This window comes from Myodes glareolus, chromosome 2 (genome assembly GCF_982192425.1).
Source record: "Myodes glareolus chromosome 2, mMyoGla1.1, whole genome shotgun sequence".
NCBI lineage: Eukaryota > Metazoa > Chordata > Mammalia > Rodentia > Cricetidae > Myodes > Myodes glareolus.
The window spans coordinates 5,789,752-5,809,833 of NC_142027.1; the positions used below are offsets into that span (position 1 = coordinate 5,789,752).

Genomic DNA, 20,082 nt, shown 5'->3' on the forward strand with positions numbered 1-20,082 from the left:
GAATAACAAGCACTACTTTCTCCTAAAGAATGAGAACAACAGTCTGTCTGTGTTGTGATGCAACAACAAACACACCTAAGGTCTTTGAACAGCGAAGGTTTGGTTCCCCTTCATAAGACATGTCCTCTGCGGCTCTGCCGCATCCAAGATGCAGGCTGAATGAACGGTCACATATGGGACATGCCATTCTCCCGTCAGGGGAAAACAGAGACACAGGAAAAACTCCTCACTTCTGCTCCCAGTTTGTTAGTCGTAGAAAGTTATGTGACAGAGCCTGGTGTCAGTAGGCTGGTACCATATAATTCTCTTACGTGAATTTGGAATAAATAATTGACATCAATGATTTAATCCACCATAGATTCCCCTTAGAATTTGAAAAATGGTTCATAACTGAAAACTTCTTGTGAGGTACAATTTAAGATGTATGACGGTCATGGGCTCATCCCGCAAAACCACGCAGCACTCAGAGGAGGATGCAGGCTTACATCTTCCTGCTCCTATTGAACTGAGGCTGTAGGAATCAGTCCTATCTACAGAAGCGGAAGCGGTGAGCATCAGGCCGTCGGAAAACCTACAAGCCAGTGCGTGACAATATTACCTACCTTGGGTTCTCATGGCACAGTGAGCCCTCTGCCAGTCTGAATCCTGCCTGGCTTAGTATAATCGACCCCTTGCCAAGTCAGCGAGGACATGAAGCATGACTGAGCAATGACATTACATTGAGCAGAGCAACCAGGATGCTGGTTATTTGTTACCATGGTAAAACCTACCCTGCCTTGCCTGATACAAAATGTCATGATGACACTTTGACAAGAGGGCTATTGCACATGCCAAGCACACCAGACTCGCCAGGAAGTACGTTTGCAGCTAGCATCTTTGCAGAATGTTTTCTTCCTGCTGCATTTTCTCTCCCCTGGTAAGACTTTAACACCAAACAGGCTGATTTCAATCTGTCTTTGTTCTGGCATGTTGGTGTGTCTGGACAATTTTTCGTGTATATATATGGGAGGGTTTATATCTTTATATTAATATGGGATCACATGAACCCTTTATAATGGGACCTCGGACACACTAATGTAGAGAACAACTATATGGTTCTGCATATTTTCCTATCTTCATCACTGCCAAGCATTTGGCAGCCCCTGGCTGACAATTTTTACATTTATTTATGTATTTATGCTGAGAGCATGTGTGCATGTGTATGCACACACGGTGGTTTGTGTGCGGAAGTCAAAGGACAACTCACAGGAGTCTGTTCTCTCCTCCCATGTGGATCCTGAGAACCAAGCTCAGGTCACCAGATTCGGTGGCACACCCTTCACCACTGGCCCACTAATCATTTCCAAAGATGTACCTCATGGTTTATCTTCAGAACCTTAAAAACAATTCGAAAGGTTAAGACCATTCTTATTTGACACATGATAAAGGTTGGCTCTGAGGTAAGGGGTGGGTGGAAATTATTTGCCCAGAGTCACTTAACTGAAGTGGTGAAGCCAAGATCAACCTCGGTGCTGCCCAACTCCCGGCCGCCTGCCCACCTGCCTCTGCAGAGAAGCCTCGTCCACCAGGCGCACGTGAGGAGCGCGACAATGATGGCACTGATCACAACTCATGACCAAGCCTGCAACATTGCCTGATGCTGGATAGCCTCAGCTATTAACTTTCCTGCCCTCCCTACCCTGACCAAGGTGGGCAAGCAACGATGAGCCATGGGGCTGGAAAGATGGCTCAGTACATAAAGTGTTTGCCCCATAAGCAAGAGGACCTGGAACTGATCCCCCAGAACCCATGTTTTTAAAAGCATGGTGGTGGTGGTGGTGGTGGTGGTGTGTGTGTATGTGTGTGTTTGTGTGATCCCAAACATGGCAAGTAGAGCCAAGTGGCTCCCTGGGACTGACTGGGCAGCCAGCCTAGCCTAGGGGGCAAATTACAAGTTTGCTGGGGAAAAACACTGGTGACAAGATCATGAGGAGTCCCTACAGTTGGTCTTAAATTCTGTGCTCATGTACACATGAGCACCCACACATGCACAGAGGAACATGCACCTACAGATAACAATATACTTAAAAAGGGCAGTCTGCCGGCCTTTTCTCTCCAGGTCTAACCAGCTCTAGATACCTCACGTGAGCCTCCAAGACCTTGCAGCCAGCCCTTGCTTGCAGCCTGTGCACCGGCTCCAATCATCTCCAGCAACTGTGCGTGGGCTCCTATCTCCAGCCACTGTGCTCCGGCTCCAATCTCCGGGCACACCCGGCTCCTATCTCTGGCCACTGTGTGCCGGCTCCAATCTCCGACCACTGTGCGCCGACTCCAATCTCCAGCCACTTGCTTGTCTGACTCACACGAAGCCACGTGAGTTTTCAGCTCTTTCTTGGGGAAGCCTTCTCAGAACCTGCCCTAGGAACCGCTTCCAGCACACTGAACAGGTCACAGGCTGCTGGAGACCATCCCTCATTCATTTTCAGTTATTAGCAGTCGGGCTATATCCTCTGCAAGCACGGTGCCTTGCCTTGCTAGGTGCTGTGCACCCAGAGTCCTGGACCTTGTAAATGTGAATGAATGAAATATCTTGTGTGGTCACAAACCAGCTTGGCTCCTTATGCATACAGGGAAAAAAAGTCTAGAGTCTTTTAAAATTGTCAAAAGTCAAAAAAGATCAGGGTGCAGCCTCTGTCTTCTGTGCGGCTCACCGCTGAGAACCAGGTGGGTCAGGTGAGTCTGCTGAGCTGCAGACAGTTGTCCTTCATCTCTCTCTCCATCAGAGTGGCTTTTGGTCCCAAGCTCCCACCCGTCCCTCTGATAGTCTACACCTCCATGAAGGGAACCCTGCCTCTCAGGTGCCTTCCTCTAGACTCCCCTCTTTTAACCCTTTGCTGACCATCAACTCCTCAAGCCCTGAGCTGTGGCTAGTTCATGAATGGAAAGGAGGCTTGCTTCCTCTGGACTCTCCACTGCCACCTGCTGGGAAGTTCATGTCATAAATATACAAATCAGCCTCTTAGATGCGAGGTGGTCGTTAAATAAACAACACAACCATATATGGGGACTCCAGGTGAGCTTGTCCATTCAATCCCATACACTTATCCCTGACACCCAGGCATCCTCACCTCTCCAATCCTTGGGGTGGACAGCACTGTGTCCTCTCCCAGGACTCTTACACTGCTTCCAAGCTGGCTTCACGGATGGTAGTCTTACTTGGGCTGTCCCCTCCATGATGTGCAGAACAACCCTTGAAACAAATCCCCACTCTCTATCCCCAGCCAGGCATCCATGGTCTCTTCGGTGGAGCTAAAGAACACACCAGGCCACTTTTGCATGTCAGTGTGCGACCTGTCCTCACTCCACCGGACACGAGCACCTGAGCCCTGAGCCCATGGTGAGCTGGCTCCCATCTGATCTCACTGCGACACTAGGCTGCCTGAGAGGTCCTCACTTCCTTTCTGATAACTACTCGCCCCCCAGAACCCCTAGGGGAGCCTTTTGGGGACCTTGGCAGACTCAGAAGCTCCCCATGTGCCTCTGATGCTTTTCCACAGAGGTGACAGACCACGTGTGGGCAGCGCCATCTGACTACAATTTTTAGGATAAAAGTTGCCTTTTGTTTTCTATTTTCAGCAAGAACTACAATCTGGCCTGTGATTGGTGCTCGATAAAAGAGATAAAATCCATGATTTCTTATTAACAAGGTCTGACCTTTTTAATTGTATCTCAGGCCTGTGGTGTTTCTTCTTCACTGACAATGTGCACCAAGAGTCAAGCAGCTCCTGGTCTTCCTCTGAGGGTTTCATGGTACATGGTTGTTGCATTTTAAGTATGGCCCTGATGGGCTCATTTGTTGAAAACTCTGTTTCTACAGCTTGTGGCTCTCTTTGGGAAGATTGGGGAACCTTGGCTGGAAGAAAGGAGTCACTGAAGGGCAGATCATGAGAGGTAGAGCCAGGCCCTGCTTCCTCCATCTGCCCAGGTGCGGGGTGTCTCAGTCACTCACTTCTGCGGCCGCAGACAGCTGTGCCTCCCTGTCTCAGATGCACCGCACCCTCTCACTGTGGTTCAGAACAAAGCCTTCTCTCTTAAGTTGCTGCTATCAACCATCCCTGCGGTGGTGAGAAAAGCATGCAGTATTGTACTGCAAGTCTGGCTGCTATTCCGTCCTTTCTCCCACCTGGGAGAGACTGTGCATTCCACAGACTCCATCTGACACGACAGACTGATCAAAGCAGAAATGCAAAAAGCGAACTTGTCCCCAGCAGTCTTGGAATTTCACACAAGGTTCTGCAGAACAGAAGGATGGCCCCATCCAGGTTGGTAAAAACCTCATTGCCACAAAGGTTGGTGAGGCCGAGGAGCTGTACTGGGGGAGCAGCGGTTGCTAGGACTTCATCCCACTTACTCCCATGCATTAGGAGGTCCTTGATGTCACCCAGATTTGCAGCCAGGTCCCAACAAGCGAGCCTCTCTGGAGACAAGGTGCAGGGAGGGGGTCTGGACATAGTTTCTAAGCTAAAGTCGAAAGCAGGCCACCACTGAACCCTCCCACTGCAGCAATGACAGCAGAGACTGTGAGCCAGGACACCTAACAGTGCCTCCTCTGCCTTCTAAAGACTCAACTTCTAACTAACCTAGGAAGATTGTATTTATAATGTGTAGCATGCTATTTTAAACACACACATACGATATGCTAACATAGCAAATCTCCTGATTCCTTCCTCAAATTTGCTTTTATCTTTGACAGTTTAAGACGTGTACTTGAGGAATTCTCACTTCTTGCCCCCATTTCTCTGTTCCTCACTCACAGCAGTGTCCCTCTCTTCAGTGGTGTAGCCACTGACAAGTTTTCTCTGAGGAACCTCCCATCCATGCTCACGAAGGCGCTCCAATTGAAGTCCCTCTCCTCCTTCCAAGTCTTGTTTTGCGTGTGACGCACTGACTTTAATTGGATGGAGGGACACTGCTGTGAGTTCATCGTCTTCCTGCTGAAAACATGGCATGGACCACAGCACCTACTTCATAAAAGCTGGGATCAAGCCCAGGGCTACGTGCATGCTAAGCGGGCACTTTACAAACTGGGCTACATCCCCAATCCCTAACAAAACCATTCTGATGGTTAAGTGGGACGGGGGGGGGGGGTGTGTGTGTGTGGCAGGTGTCAGGCTCGATCATGCTTGGTCACTGGTGAAGAGCTCCACATACCTGGCTCTGTGTGAAGACCCAGTCTCACTTTTGAGGGACCGACAGTTCAGAGCAGGGCTTTAAAGAAGCCTCCCCTCTAACAGCCAGAGCACAGATGTGTCCTGGGGACAACTTCTACCACAACCACTCAGCTTTAGTGTCAACTATGGAAGCAGCCACAGGCAGGAAGGAGGGGAAAAAAAAACAAGGTTTCTGTCCCGCCCGGTCCCGCAACGCTTCAGTCCCAAAGAAACACACAGAGGTCTACATCAATTTTTAACTGGTTGGCCTAGTAGCTCAGGCTTCTTATTGACTAATTTCTACATCTTAACCCATAATTCTTGTCTGTGTTAGCCACACAGCTTGGTACATTTTATCAGTGAGGCATTCTCATCTTGCTTCCTCTGCATCTGGGTTATGGCTACAGACATCTTTCCTCGTCCCAGAATTCTCCTGCCTGGCTACTGGCCCATCAGCATTTCATTCAAGCAAGTGAGAGGGTACGGACCATTGTCCCACAACAGGACTGCATCCCGATGTAGGTTTATGGACACATCATCATTTTTGTTTTCAGCCCTTTTAAAAGTGTCAAAGCCATATCCATCTTTCTCCTATTTTGTAACATGGAGGACCATGCGGTGCAGAACAGGATCACACATGGAAGGGTGGGGTGCCCAGGAAGATCAGGAGCTCCCCTCCCTCTCCAAGGACACCCCACTCCAGATGGGCTCTGCTTGATCTGGGCTGAGACCCAGCAGGCAGTGCGGCAGGAGAAGGAGCCCTGCCTGAGCCTGGGGAGCCTGAGTCATTTGCATTTGCCTCTGAGTGGAAATCTAACAGGAAGCAGAGGGTCCCTGACCTTTTGCAGAGCTCTGATTGAGCGCATATGCAGAAGCAGGGCTCCGTCAGTAAACAGCGCTCTTATTAATATTGCATTTTCAAAGGAAAAGATTAAAGAACATGAGCCTTTTACTTTTAATGGATTTTTACACTTACTCATTCCCTTTCTGACTTGCTTCGGTTTCTTTGTTCAGAAACTGCTCCCCCAACTTCAGTCTCCCCAGCTCTTCTCCTCGTGGCATTTATCCTCCTTAGGAGACTGAGAGTCCTCCACTCCATCCCACCCCAAGAGAGCCTCTCTTTGCCCAGCCCCTCTCTGCCGGCACCCCAGAGTGTGTCGGAGGCAGATGATCCTCCAGCCATTTTCATCAACGATGACACACGCAGCCTTGTATGTAAATAGTATGTCCCGAGGGCTTGAGAGGTGGCTCCGAAGTTAAGAGCACTTGTTGCTCTTGCAGAGAACCCAGGTTCAGTTCCCAGAAGCTGCATGGTGGTTCAGAACCATAACCATCCACAACTCAAATCCCAGGGGATCCAATGTTCTCTTCTGTTCTCCAAGGACACCAGGCAGGTACATACCTGGTGTGCACACATGCAGGCAAAACACTCACATACATAAGTAAATAAATCTACAACATAAAAGTAAAATAATGAATTCCATATTCATGCTGTAGGTCTTCACCCCTATCGGGCCAGTATGGGAATCGCAGAACGTCGTCCCTACCACTGCCGTGGCAATGTATCTCATCTACAAAGCAGCTACTGCCAACACAGCATCCAAATGGAGCAATGCTTTCTAGTCACTAACTGAGCTGGTTAGTTTTATGTCAACTTGACACAAGCTAGAGTCATTCTAGAATCAGGAGTCTCAACTGAGAAAATGCTCCCACTAACGTGGCCTGTGAGCAAGCCAGGAAGCCGCATTCCTCCACGGCCTCTGCTTCAGTTCCTTCCTTGAGTTCCTGCCCTGACTTCCGTTGGTGGTGGAGTGACCTGAGAGTTGTAACATGCAATAACTCTCTCATCCCTTTTGCTTTGGGCCATGGTGTTTCATTACAGCAATAGAAATGCTAACTGAGATACCAACGAAAACAAACATGGCAGGTAGGACGCTCACAAGGACCCAGGATCTTAGATGACAGGAACGGTGACAAACTCTTAAATAACACAACACATCTGGACTTGCCTGAAGAAAAATCAGTTTTCCCTACTGGGGATCTTGGTTGGAAAACACACCATCTGGTTCTCTGCTATTGGTTGCTCTGTCTTCCCAGGGTGCTTTCTTTGGGCTTCACCAGTTTCCTCATTCGTTTCTCTTACAGCCTACAGACCCCTCCCCCTCCTCTGTACGCTGCCATCTATGGAGCCCTCTAAAGTTCATCTCTCAGGCTGTTGGCTTTCCTCAGGGTACAGGTTGACTATGCGGTAGAATATTACAATATTCTTCCTGTGTTTTTCTTATGCTTCCTCATGGGGAGGAACTCAATGGGAAGGATGCTTTATTCATGGCAGACATTGTACCAGGAGGCAGCTGTGGCCTCGCTACCATCAAGGCGGATGAAGGGTTTTTCTGCCAAATTATTATTTCATACTTTGTAAAAGCCACCATCTGACTCAGTACTTTGAGATGGAGGTAATATCCTGGGTGATACCAGGCTTCCCCTAGAAGTTTCTTTGAGTAGTTATTGATGGTTCATACAGCCTATGTTGGCTCTGTCCCTCATGGTCACCAAGCGGCAGCCTTCAACTGATTCCATACCTATCCTGGCTTTAGCTGGGAAATGTCTTTTTCCCTTTCTGCTTCCCTGTCTTTGTACTTATACCAGTACGACATGTCTCCTCCGTAGTTCTAATCTGCTGCTTTCTTTACTCACTTGTGATGCTCAGATTGGCCCAGCATTTCCCCATCATCAGACTTCCCCATCCCTTCTGAAGATCCACCCTGGGCTTTCCCCGCTCCAGTTCTCTGGACAGGTATGGAGAGTCCTTGTACCTCTAAGTCATAACTGCTTTTTAGAAGCCAAGATTCGACACAATCCATGCTGAGCAAGCCTTCCTACCAGGTCCCTCCAATTTAAACAGCTAAAGGTTTTTTAGAAGAGCCAACCTCTGTCAAGGGCACATCAGAACTGAACTGGGAGATCTATATTAGCTCCCTCCTGCACGGGGTTATATAGCTCAGTAGTAGAGCACATGTCCAGAATGTGTGAGGCCTTGCGGTCCATCCCCACCATTCCTAATCATCGTCATTATCATCATTGTGGCAATCTAGGAATTATTCTCAGGGAAATCCCAAGCCAATCACTTATAGTGTCTATGAGAAGAGCAGGAAACAGACAGAAGCCCCAGTCTCTCCATCCTTCCAGAGTGTGACCACCCAGTTTTGGTATCCAAGGAATAGAAAACAATAGTTCAACAGTGGTCATACAAGCAAGCAATGGAAATACGACAGGGAACATCTTCATGGAGCTGCCTGATATGAGGGAACTGAGCCTTCATTTCCTAGAAAACTCTGACGCCCATCCCGGCCTCCCTGCTGGTTCACGTCACAGCACTGACAGCAGCTGGCTTCCTCAGAGGCAGCAGACACTATAAGCTTCCTTGTCCTCAGAGCTAACCTGGCATCAGATTCATGGGCAGCAATCTGGGGTTTCCGTGCTCTTGTCCTCACGATGTTTCAGTTCCCATTGCTTTTTAGGAGCTTATCCTACGAGTTTTCTCTCCTAAGCAACGCCTTCACAGTGACGTTTGCTATTCTATATGCTGTGTGCCATGCTGACTTGGGCTGCCATCACAAAATAGTACCAACGGGGCGGTGTCAACAACAACATTTATGTCCCCAAAGTCTGGAGACTGGAAGTCTCAGATGGAGGCACAGTTGACTTTGTTCCTGGTGAGAGCTCTGTTCCTAGCTTGGGGACAACGCCTCCTCTCTGTGTCCTCACATAGCCTCTGCCAGGCATAGATGGAGCTTTCCATGGACTTTCTCTTCCTACAAAGAAATCAATCCTGTTGGACCAGCTCCCTCCACTGCGTGAGGACCACACTCAACCTTAATTACTCATATAATCTCTATTCCCACACAATCAAAGCCTGGCGCTTTGATGTATGGATTTGGGGGAGACATCATTCAGTCCGTGATACTTTAGAAACTGCTTGTGTTCTTTCTGGACCAAGTCAGGGTAATAGTAAAGGGACCCGCATGTTTTCATTGTCACTGGGGGTTCTGAGCTTTGACATCAGCTCCCCATACACTAGTGAAACCAAGCCAGTCAGCCATCCTGATGCTTGCAACCAAGACCAAGCTGTGCCTATAACTTAGTAAACTCCTCAAGTAAATTCTGACTACATCATATTGGCTCTTTATCCCACCTGGCAGCCCTAAGAATGCTAAAATCCCTATTGCTCCCTGAATATTATATTTCACCTGTATTTGAATGTGTGAGCTTTCCATTGGTAAAAGAGGCACCTGGAAGCGGGGTATGGATACACATACTAACAATCCTGGAATTTGGGAGGTAGAAGCAGGAGAAGAAGGAGTTCAAGGTCGTCCTCAGCTACTAGCAAGTTCAAGGCCACTCTAGACTACAGGAGACCATGTCTTGAAAAGCAAAACAGCAAGTAAAACCATTCAGGGCAGGGAGGTAGAGGGGCCTGTGTTTGGGCAATGAGACCTCCTGAAGAAGGCCAACAAGGTGAGCATGGCAGGGACTCCAGAAGCATCCTCTTAACCGTGCAGCAGCATCCAGGGAGACTCACAGGATGCAGCCCCTGGCAGGAAGAACACTGTCCAGTGGCTAAGACAGTCCCCAGCACTGCTGTCCGTAGGTCTGAAGAGCACTGTTCACCCTCATTCAGTGGTGTTCGCACTTCTGTCCTCACCTCAAACACAGAGTCACTCTGAATTATCCATCTTGTCAGGTGGCCCACCTCTCCCACAGCCCCTTCTCGACAGCAGTGTCTAAGAGGCCACGGAGCCCTGGGACAAGCACTCACCTGCTATAAAGACCTGGGGAGAGCATAGACAGTTGCTGGGCATGGCCCATACCCACGAGGCCCACCTTGCTCGTTTGGTTTATGGTTTTTATCTCCCAGCATTTCTGAGGATTCTCTCTGTGAACTCATCTGCCACAGCCAGTACCACATGCTGCTGTTTTCCAGCTCAGACCAACCATGACTGTTTTGTCAAAGATGACATTGAGCTCCCATCACCCAATATGAAATTTGTCAAAAGCAAGACAATAGACTCTACCTACAACACTGAACTTTGTCACTACTTGGGTAGCAAACTGAGTGGGTCAACTTTCTGTCACAATGATGAAATACCCAGAGTGATCCATTTATGAAGAAATAAGGTTTGTTTGGGGTCACAGATGTGGAGATTTGGGTTGAGGATCACTTGTCCCTGTTGCCTTGGGTGTTGTGGAGTGGCTCAGTGTGGCAGAGTAGAGTTGCTTACTGCACAAACCACAAAGCAAAGAAGAGAAGCAGGGACTTCACCTCTCTAGACTCAAGGACACACCTCAATGACCTAGCCATCCTCCATAACATCCCATCTCTCATAAACATCCATAATAACCTGAAGAAGAATGCTTAAAAAGAAATCCCACACTAGCTAAAAATTGAAAATAAAAGAGGGTTATTTATTTAGGGGTAGACTCACAGATCACAGTCCTCTGCTCAAACGGTGAACAGCAACTGAATCCAGTAGTCAGGAAAGAGGCCATAGGTGCATGTTTTACAACAGCATATATAGAATAAGAGGCCACGCCCAAGGGCAGGTAACTTAAAGGATACTAAAAGTAGGAATTCCTACAGCACCTCCCTGTTTTGTCTAAATAAGAAAGTTTTAAGTCTAATACAAAGTCATATATACAATAAGAACAAATATCAGGTATAAAAATTAGAAAAAAACAGCATAAACAATATCAAGCAAGAAATATGATAAATGTTTCAATAATTATCCTATCCTAATGAGTTTAAGTCTTGTATAATAAATAACTTGGCCAAGTCATGAGAAGAAAATAACTACAATTATCTAGTCTTCAACCCCTTTGAAGACCTGAGAAGGAAAATAATATTACTTGAGTAAGCAGGAGGTGCAATCAAGCAACTTCCAAAATGTGCAACAAATGACAGAGACAACTGACTACCTGGGCAATCACCCAAAGTCTCATTTGCAATGTTGGAGCAACCAACTTTGACTAAGGCCTAGAGTAACTGACAGACCATTTTCAGAGGCCAGAAATTTTTCAAAACCATCTTACCCTGTCTTGGTAAGATTTGACAATGTTTTTTCTTGTATCCTGTTTGTCCAGACAACATACATTTTGTTAGTGGTTGATGCATGGGCAGTTCTTTGCCCAAAGGCCAGTTTTGCCAAGAAGAAAACAAGCTCCAAGTGGAGTGTCTTTGGTGCTCAACATTCTCTCAGGAATAAATCAGTGCTGCCAGGAGCAATCATGTCTCACATCAACAGAACCCTAAGTTATTTGAATGCCATATTCTACAGCTCTTTGAAGTGGTTGAAGATTACAATCTCTATGTATCTAAAGAACCTGATTAGTCTAACTTTAAGTATGACAAGCATAGATGACTATTGATCTATAATTCTTAATATCTATATAACTTAAAGACTAAGACTTCATATTAGAATATTATACAATAAACAACTGTGCAACAAAAGAGGACAATGACCTCAAAATGTAAACAATGTATAAGTATCTTGATCAGAGGTAGATAGAAATGTATGTTGCAATATGATAAATATATCTTGAAATTGTATCAGTATACAAAATGTCTTAAGCAGAGGTAAAAGCATGCATACATACAATATGACAAAATAACTCTACATAGGTGTACAAATATGTAGACAAAATAGGAACATATTTGATATAATTTAAGCTTGTATCAATATAAAAGAATCAAAAACAATGTAAATTGCCTATTATCCCATCCAATTTCCTTTTTTTAAAGAGATCCATGAGCTTACATAATTTCCCCAACCCCCAACCCTATACCAATTATAATCAACCCCTAAATGATGTCCCTAACCCTGAGGACAAACTTTGTTGGGAGAGGGGATGTCGTCTTCTAGAATTACTTCCAGCTGTCACAGGGGTGATGTTCTTTCTCTGGGATCCTGTGAAAGTAAAATGATGGTTAAGTTCCAAGATTACTGTCTGGTATAATTGCAAATAGTCTCTGAGTATTTGGTAAGATTTTTCTGATGTTCCTATTTAGAGTTCTGGCCAGAACATTGTAAAAAAAATGCACCATTTCAGCTAACCAAATTGGAATCATCTTGAGCAGCTGGTACCCAAAACAGGTCTTATAGTAGCACTGTCAGCATCATTACATCATATTAACCAAGTGGAGTTATTGTTGTGGGGGCCATCTTCTTCCTGGAAACTTCAAAGGTTACTGCAGGAAAATTCATTGTTCATAGTGGAAAACTTAAACATTATTAACATAGACATATTCAGATATATATATATATATTCAATAAAAGGTATGATAGAGACAAAAATAGGTATGAAGAAAAGTAAAATATTTTTCTAAATTCTTTCTTCTTTCTGTCCCATACCAGATGGTTCTTGACATGAGACAGAAACTCTAATTTTTTCTTTTAATAATACGCTTGAATTTAGAGAAGGACAGAGCCGTTGTCCAACTCCAAAGTTAGCTCTATATATACATATGTATATGTTTTTATCACCTGTCCTTAAAAGTCATATTCCTTTTTCTTGATGATCCTTATTGGATAACTATTTTTCTTTCTGTCAGCATCCAAATATTCAGGGTCTCTTGAATTTTTGAAGCTGTGTATTTTCCTGTAAAGACAAGAGCAGAACCCTGCCCCAACCCTATATGCTTTCATTACCACCTGTATGGCTGTCACCGTTGTGGATGAGGTGTCATTTCTCTTTCTCAAAAGGTTTCTCTTTTTTGAAGCAAATCTTTATTAATTTTGATGGTATCCATAGTTTTTCTTCTCCTCCTGTAGAAATAAGAGTGAAACCCCTCCCCAGCATAGCACATTACCTGGCTTCCATTGTGAGGTCAACACATCCTTGAAATACACTTGCTGATTTAATTCAGAAGACTTTTCTATTATCCAATGTCTCCCTGCTGTTGTTGTCTTTTTCATTAAGGTTAAGAAAATTCAAAGTGAATAAAGCATTATGTAATCTATTTCTGGGGGTATTTTCCATCCCTTTCTGTTTGTTTAACATATCCTCTATAGTTTGATTTGATCTTTCTACAACTGCCTGACCTGTAGGATTGTATGGTACACCTGTAATATGCTTTATATTATAATACGCAAAAAAAACTATGCTGGTCCATTATCTGTCTTTATTTGTTTAGGTATACCCATGATGGCCATAGCTTCTAATAAATGTGCAATTACTGAATCAGCCTTTTCTGAGCTCAAGGTAGTTGCCCACGGAAAACCTGAATAAGTGTCAATGGTGCGTGTACATATTTTAATTTTCCAAATTCTGTAAAGTGGAACATATCCATCTGCCAGATTTAATTTCTTTGAGTACCCTTTGGGTTAGTCCCTATAGGTAGCAGTGTCTGGTTATAGAAAGAACAAGAAGGGCATCTCTTTATAATCTCCTCAGCTTGTTGCCATGTAATAGAAAACTCTTTCTTTAAACCTTTGCTATTGACATTATGCTTCTTATGGAATTCTGAGGCTTTCAACATGCTTGCAATCAGTAATCAACCAATTTCTCTATTGCCTTGTGCTAGAGAATCTGGCAGACCCATATAGGATCAGATGTGTGTTATGTATATGGGACAAAGCCTATTTCTGATTATATCTTGAACCTGAATGAATAATGAAGTCAATTCTGTATCATCTGGTATAAATTCAGAGGTTTTACTATGCAAAGCAACTCTTTCTGCATATTGTGAATCAGTAACTATATTAAGAGGTTCTCTAAAATCCCTTAGCACAATGAGAATAGCATATAATTCTGTCTTTTGGATGAAATTATAAGGGCTTTGTTCCACCTTACTTAAATCTTCTGATTTGTAACCTGCCTTTCCTGATTTATTTGCATCAGTATAGAATGTACAAGCTCCAGTTATTGGTGTGTCATGTACAATGCAGGGAAGGATCCAAGAAGTTCTCTTTATAAGGTTAATTCAATCACTTTTGAAATAATTGCTATTACTCTCTCCTAAAAAATTAGCACAAGCTCTTTGCCAAGGTTCATTATCTTCCCATAATTTTTTAATTTCACCAGAAGTAAAAGCACTATAATCTCTGCTGGGTCTATACCTGCTAATTGATGAATCTCAATTTTCCTTTTATAATTAATTCAGAGACTTTTTCCACATATGTTTTTAATTTTTTACTTGGTTTATATGGTTAAAATATCCATTCTAAGATAATATCTTCCCTTTGCATTAAAATTCCTGTGGGTGAAATTCTGGAAGGCAATATGACTAAAATATAGTTAAGATTTGGATTCACCCTATTGACATGTGCCTTCTGTAATCTCTCCTTGACAACTGTCAATTCCTTTCCACTTTAGCTGTTAATTCTCTGGAACTATTCAGGTCTTTATCACAATCTAAGGTTTGTTTAAATGAATCATTAGATCAGGTGTTATTCCAACAGTTGTTGGGAAATGTCTCCTAGCAATCTTTGGAAGTCATTCAGAGCCTGCAACCAGTCTCTCCTCATTTGTGCCTTTTGTGTTCCAATTTTCTGTAAAATAACCTAGGTAATTGACAGAATCTCCTCTATGTATTTTCTCAGGATCAATTTGAATCCCCATTTTGGCAAAACTTTCTTTACTTCTTCAAACATTATTTCTAAAATATCCATGTTTGTATCAGATAGTAAAATATCATCCATGTAATGGTAAATTATAGATTTAGGAAATTGCTTACATATTATTTCCAATGGCTGACTGACAAAGTATTGGCAGAGGGTGGGGCTATTGAGCATTCCCTGTGGGAGGATGGTCCATTGATATTTCCTAGTAGACTGAGAATTATTATTAGTAGGCACTGTGAAGTCAAATTTTTCTCTGTCTTTTTCTTGTAAAGGTATAGTGAAGAAACAATCTTTCAAATCAATAACTATAAGAGGTCATCCTTTTAGTAGTAGAGAAGGCAGAGTAATTCCAGAGTGTAGAAGTCCCAGAGGTTGAATTACTTGTTGACAGGTCTTAGATCTGACACCATTCTCCATTTGCCAGATTCCTTTTTAATAAAAAATACAGGAGAATTCCAAGGGCTGGTTGATTCTTCAATATGGTGAGCATTTAGTTGCTCCCGTACCAACTGTTCTAGAGCCTGCAGTTTCTCTTAAGTTAAAGGCCACTGTTTAACCCATATTTGTTTCTCAATTAACCATTTTTAAAGTAGGGCTGTTGGTACCTTTAAAGGTTTGCTAGTTGTTTTGTGTTCTTGTACAGCCTGAATGGCTGGTGACCTTTGTGTATAGTACCTTCTAATATCCTTCCCAGAATTATGAGTTTCTGGGACTGCAGGAATGTTAATCTGGGTATTCCATTGCTGTAGCAGGTCATGACCCCACAAATTCACTGCAATATTAGCCATATATGGCCTCAGCATTCCTCTCTGTCCTTCTGGTCCTATGCAGTCAACCCATCTCGTGCTTTGTTTCACTTGAGCGAAAGTTCTAATTCTTAGTCACTGAATATCTGCCTCTTGAAGAGGCCAATTTGGATGCCAAGATTCTGGGATAGTGATACTCATGTCCGCACTCATGCCAATCAAACCCACAATTACAATGCCATTTATATGTACTTTTAGCTTTGGTCTTTGATCATTTATAGAAGTCTACCAGAATATACATTTCCTATTTCCTGAAGCCGCAGGGCGATTGGTAATGAAAAGTCCCCAGACTATCTTGATACAAAATATACAGTTTTAATAAACAGAAGTAAGACTTACAACAGCTTACACCAGAATCCAAACGATCCGTCCGGACGCAGGAGCCAGGCGAAAAGAGAGCTAGCGGAGCGTGCTTGCTAGGTTTATAGGCAGGCTTTAGCCTGAGGGCGGCATGCCCCCAAAACAGAATGTGATTGGCTGAACTCCCCTATCAATTTCCTATCGGAATTTTTGATTTATCCTCCATGTTTATTCCATCCTCTAGAACAGTATGGTTTTTTTTTAACAGAAGGCTCTAGAGTTTTTAATTTTCCTGGTGAGACATGTCCTCCACAGTGACTGGGAATGACTGGACCATTTCTGACTTGGAAGCCTGTGAGAGGCCCCCCAAGGAGTTTTCTGATGGTATTGGGTTGCCTTGTCTGTCTTTTGTTGTTCTACACTCATTGGTCCAACGTCGACCTTTGTCACACCTTCTACATATACCTGAAGGCTGAGTCCTTTTCTTGCCATTCCAAGAGGAAATATTATTCCTAGGAATTCCTTGTCTATAACCCCTTCTCAGATGTGCTATTCTACCACAATTAAAACATTTGGCATTTTGATGTCTCCTCATTCCTTTGGAAATTACTTCTCCTACTCAAGATTCAGTATTATAGTCAAATGTCTCAATGTTCATTGTATGCAAGATCCATTCATCCATTGGTGCTGATCTAACCTTTAAAGGCCCAAGTATCTTTTTGTATTTTAAGTTGGCATTTTCAAAAGTCAGAGACTCGATAAGTATTCATACAGCATCTGGGTTTGTTACTCCTATTTGTACAGCCCTAGTTAATCTTTATAAAAAGTCACTAAAGTGTTCTCTCTGGTCCTGTTTAACCCTGGTATATGATTCAATCCATTTCCCTAGTTCTTGAATCCTGTTGTAAGCATTTAAGGCTGCTTTGTGGCATTTGTTCATCATATAGAGACTGAGCCTATGGTTTAGCATAAGTGCCCTCACCAAGAATTTGATCTTGGGAGGTCTCAAGTCTTTTTGCTTTTCCCTGTTGTTCTAAAATTTTAACCTCTTCCCTGAAATAACATTTAAACATCAGTTGAGGCCCATCATCCAGGACTGCTGAAACTAACTGAAGTCAGGCATGTGGCGTCACCTTAATGCTAGAAGCCCATGTCTTTATCATCTCCCTAACATATGCAGAATGCAAGCCATAAGTTACGACAACTTGCTTAATTTCTTTTAGATCATTCATTCCTATAGATATCCATCTACCTTCTTTGAATCCTTTTGGGCCTTTAGAACTTAATGTTTTGTCAGAGTAGATTACAGCATAGGAAGCTAAAACCCTGGGTAAGTTATCTCTGACAGCTATTGGTAATGTTGAATCCTGTCCTTGTACCTTCTTTCCCTGCTCATCAGCTCCAATAATTTCCTCAATCATTTCAAATCTTTTCACTGCTGTCTTTTGTAAAGCCTGAATCTCCTGGCCTGTGTATATGTCTAGTGATTTCATTGAGGCACCGAGCCCCTGGTCCTCATTCTGCACATGTGATTCCAAGGTCTGAAGTTTTTCCTTTAAAGATAACATCTCATCTTTGGATGTTATTTGGATAGTGTACACATTGCCTTAATTGGTTAACAGAGTTTCCCCAAACTCTGTTAACCAATCATTGCCTCCCTGGAGAGACAGTCTATTTGCTAACCTATCATAAATTTTTAAAAGATTTTGATTGTCAAATTCAACAGTACGAATTCTTTCAGTTAATATCTCAGTACTCTTTGACAAGGATTCAATTTTGTCTGTCAAATTAATGTTACCCTTTTTAATAGTATCAATTTTTTCAGGTAACTTGATTTTCGATGATATTAATCCTGTCAGCAAGCTGTTCATTATTAGTCTTTAAAGGCTATCATTTCTAAAAGTGCCTCATTCTTGGCTCTGTTACAAAACCATTTTCTTCAGGATATAATATGAAGGAAAAAAAACTGAATCCCAATATCCAATAAATGGATGTATCACAATAACTATATAAGCCTTACAGAATACAATCCATAGTATTAGCAAAAAAGTTACTAAAAGTTTCAATAGTAATGTCCGTAATTATATAACTTTCAAGTTTATTAATTTATTAATTAAAAAATATTTATCTGGTATGAGGTCCAGTAAACTGTTTTAGGTGTAATAATCTTTACTGTACAGCAGCTGTCGTGGTTGCAGTCACAACTAGCGGCTGTGCAACCTGGTGCCACGAACAGTCCTGAGCCGCTTTGGCTTTCTCATCTTGGTGCCAGTTAGACACTGAGAAATATGCTTTGCTTGACAAATTAAAAGCAATTAAATCAATTCCATACACGGAGCAAAAAATCCAGAACTCACAGTCAGGGAGCACAAACTGGAAGCTGTGCAAGTCACCATGTGGAAGGGAACCGTGGCAAGGAACGTGGCAGTGGTGTCAGGGGGCATGCGTGCGCTTGGGAAATTTCCAAGTCACCACACAGGGGTTCTACAAAAAGCCACTTAGGTAAAAGCAAGCCAAGTGGGTGGGGGTGGGAGTCTTTCTAGGCTGTGGACCTAGGTCTTCTGGATCCACGTGGGCGCCAGATGAAAAAGGACGCTTAATAAAAATCCCATACTAGCTCAGAATTGAGTATAATAAAGGGTTATTTATTTAGGGATAGACTCACAGATCACAATCCTCTGCTTGAACAGGGAACAGCAACCAAATCCAGTAGCCAGAAAAGAGGCCATATGTGTGCTTTACATCGGCATATATAGTATAAGAGCCCATGCCTAAGTGGGTAGGTAACTTAAAAGCTACTGGTGGTAGGAATTCCTATAGCAATAACATCCCAGAATGTATTGGTAACTAGAAACCAAAAAATTACCAGATGAGCCTTTGGGAACAGCACTCCTAAAACAACATTTTGTCTGAAAGAGGCAAGAAAGTATGATCTCTGAAAGAAAATGTGATATTTAAATACTTTTTTTGGTTTTTGGAGACAGGGTTTCTCTGTAGCTTTGGAGACTGTCCTGGAAGACATTTAAATACTTTATTTATTGTGAGTTTATGTATGTCTTCATGAACATGTGCATGCCATATGTGTCCAGTGCCCTCAGAGGCCAGAAGAGGTACCTTGGGACAGGAGTTACAGACACTTGTGAGCCACCATATAGGTGCTGGGAACTGAATCCAGGTCCTCAGCAAGCTCTCTTACTGTTGAGTCACCTCTCCAGCCCTCATGCAACATTTAATTAGGTCACCTGATGGGTTCAAATGGGGCTTATGTGATTGGTTCGTCTCCTCCTAATGTTAAAACAGAGCATGTGCCAACAATGGTCCCACTTCCATTAGCCTTTTCTTTAACACTAAAAGCAAAGATGGCGAATAATGGAGGTTCAGGTCATTAAGGAGGCTGCATAAGAGCTTGCCTACACAGTTCTTGGTGGCTATTTACAGCCCAAACAAAGACTTGTGCAAATATCACCAGTCTTCGTATCTGTTTAAGAGTGAGCCTTTCCTTCCTAACCCAACCCTTCTGCTCTAACTTTAATTAGGTAGCCAGTTATTTGAGGCAAGTGACTTTAGAATTTAACAAAAGAGATGGAGTTTTCCCTTAGCAATTTATGGATCTCAGTAGAAAACCTTTGCTTTTTAGAGAATTTTAAACTGCTGCTACTCTACGGTAGATCTACTTATCCGTGGTTTTTACTCCCTTGGCCTCAGTTGCCGATGCTCCAGTGAAATTCAAACACTCAACAATTCAAAAAATGTTTTAAAAAATAACCCCTAAGTTTTTAATTAGATGTCATCTGTAGAGGTACGATCTGATCTCTCTCTTTTAGGAATCTGAATCATTTTTGCCTGTCAGCCCCAAAGCCATCTCAGTTACCAGACCTCCTACTGTGGTGTGTGCACTTACTAACAATGGCCCCAGTACAAGTATTGCTGAGGTAACAATTCTAACAGAATGCTGTCTTATTTGCTGCATTTTATGACTGGCCATTGTTGTTAATCTCTTACTTACATAATTATAAAGTAAATAAAATATTAATAGAATATTTGGTATTACGTGTGGTTCAAGCATCCATGGAGTGTTTTAGACACTCCAATCTCTCCTGAGGATGGGAACTATGGTTCATCTCTTTGAAAGATAATTTTAAGTGATTTCCCATATTCTTGATCCAC

At 43.2% G+C, this 20,082-nt stretch overlaps 1 protein-coding gene and 1 long non-coding RNA gene across 5 annotated transcripts in view; one reads left to right on the forward strand and one right to left on the reverse strand.

Annotated features, from left to right (window-relative positions):
• The window catches only part of Kcnj6 (potassium inwardly rectifying channel subfamily J member 6), a 243,770-nt gene that overhangs the window by 170,894 nt on the left and 52,794 nt on the right, over positions 1 to 20,082 (forward strand). The gene's annotated exons all lie outside the window — the stretch shown is intronic.
• Positions 10,635 to 20,082, reverse strand: part of LOC125392961 (uncharacterized) — a 44,581-nt gene continuing 35,133 nt past the window's right edge. The window contains exon 3 of the long non-coding RNA XR_015000666.2: positions 10,635 to 12,154. This is a non-coding gene — a long non-coding RNA (uncharacterized LOC125392961). The remainder of the gene's footprint in view (positions 12,155 to 20,082) is intronic.